The sequence below is a fragment of the Salvelinus namaycush genome, chromosome 28 (assembly GCF_016432855.1).
Source record: "Salvelinus namaycush isolate Seneca chromosome 28, SaNama_1.0, whole genome shotgun sequence".
Lineage (NCBI taxonomy): Eukaryota > Metazoa > Chordata > Actinopteri > Salmoniformes > Salmonidae > Salvelinus > Salvelinus namaycush.
Window position 1 is genome coordinate 1,844,647 of NC_052334.1, and position 2,323 is coordinate 1,846,969.

Sequence of the window (2,323 nt, forward strand, 5' to 3'; positions counted from 1 at the left end):
TAATGATGGACTGTCGTTTCTCTTTGCTTAATTGAGCTGTTCTTGTCATAATATGGACTTGGTCTTTTACCAAATAGGGCTATCTTCTGTATACCACCCATACCTTGTCATAACACAACTGATTGGCTCAAACACATTAAGAAGGAAAGAAATTCCACAAATTCACTTTTAACAAGGCACACCTGTTAATTGAAATGCATTCCAGGTGACTACTTCATGAAGCTGGTTGAGAGAATGCAAAGCTGTCATCAAGGCAAAGGGTGGCTACTTTGAAGAATCTCAAATATAAAATATATTTTTTATTTTAATTCAATATGTGTTATTTCATCGTTTTGATGTCTTCACTATTATTCTACAATGTAGAAAATAAAGAAAAACCCTTGAATGAGTAGGTGTGTCCAAACTTTAGACTGGTAGTGTATGTGTAAATGGGTGATATTTTAATAATAATTAAGGCAGTTCTGGAAGTACTGTCCAAAGTGTCTACCAATTTTGCTATTAAGATATAAAGGTATATGATTTGGTTTGTAAATTATTAAATACAAATATATATTTACAAAGTTGTAATAACAACTGCACATTAAAAAGCTTTACCTCTCGCCAACTCTGTCAAGTTAGCTCTACATTTTTCTAGGAATATCCTCCACAGTCAACTGCTGGAAAATGATTTTCACCCATACTTCCGAGATGATAAAATAGTCAAATAATATTGAAATTATATATCCTCATACTCCCCAAAACATGTTAAAGATGCAGTCTCAGAGAAGTGTTAATGAATTACTAGGAAACCCCTCAGAGAAGTGGTAATGAATTACTAGGAAACCCCTCAGATAGAGAAGTGTTAATGAATTTTTTTGGGGGGGAAAACAAAAAATGGAAGAACACTCAGATAACTAGTGACTTGCTATGTTGGTTGTTTTGATAAAATAAAGGTATTACTACCCTTCAAAAGTATGTAGGTCTGTCTCCTCCTTTTGAGTTGAAGCTATTGGTTGCGTCTCAAATTGCACCCTATTCCCTGTACACATTGCACTACTTTTGACCGGGACCCATAAGGTTCCCATAGCGTTCCATAAGGTTCCCATAGCGTTCCATAGGGCCCATAGCGCGTTCCATAAGGTTCCCATAGCGTTCCATAAGGTTCCCATAGGGCCCATAGCGCGTTCCATAAGGTTCCCATAGCGTTCCATAAGGTTCCCATAGCGTTCCATAAGGTTCCCATAGCGTTCCATAAGGTTCCCATAGCGTTCCATAGGGCCCATAGCGTTCCATAAGGTTTCCATAGGGCCCATAAGGTTCCCATAGCGTTCCATAAGGTTCCCATAGCGTTCCATAAGGTTCCCATAGCGTTCCATAGGGCCCATAGCGTTCCATAAGGTTTCCATAGCATTCCATAGGGCCCATAGCGCGTTCCATAAGGTTCCCATAGGGCCCATAGCGTTCCATAGGGCCCATAGCGTTCCATAGGGCCCATAGCGTTCCATAAGGTTCCCATAGCGTTCCATAGGGCCCATAGCGTTCCATAGGGCCCATAGCGCGTTCCATAAGGTTCCCATAGGGTTCCATAAGGTTTCCATAGGGCCCATAGGGCCCATAGCGTTCCATAGGGCCCATAGCGTTCCATAAGGTTCCCATAGCGTTCCATAGGGCCCATAGCGCGTTCCATAAGGTTCCCATAGCGTTCCATAAGGTTCCCATAGGGCCCATAGGTTTCCATAGCGTTCCATAGGGCCCATAGGGCCCATAAGGTTCCCATAGCGTTCCATAGGGCCCATAGCGTTCCATAAGGTTCCCATAGGGCCCATAGGTTTCCATAGCGTTCCATAGGGCCCATAGGGCCCATAAGGTTCCCATAGCGTTCCATAGGGCCCATAGCGTTCCATAAGGTTCCCATAGCGTTCCATAAGGTTCCCATAGGGCCCATAAGGTTCCCATAGCGTTCCATAGGGCCCATAGCGTTCCATAAGGTTCCCATAGGGCCCATAAGGTTTCCATAGGGCCCATAAGGTTCCCATAGCGTTCCATAGGGCCCATAGCGTTCCATAAGGTTCCCATAGGTTCCCATAGCGTTCCATAGGGCCCATAGCGTTCCATAAGGTTCCCATAGGGCCCATAAGGTTTCCATAGGGCCCATAAGGTTCCCATAGCGTTCCATAGGGCCCATAGCGTTCCATAGGGCCCATAGGGCCCATAAGGTTCCCATAGCGTTCCATAGGGCCCATAGCGTTCCATAAGGTTCCCATAGGGCCCATAAGGTTTCCATAGGGCCCATAAGGTTCCCATAGCGTTCCATAGGGCCCATAGCGTTCCATAAGGTTCCCAT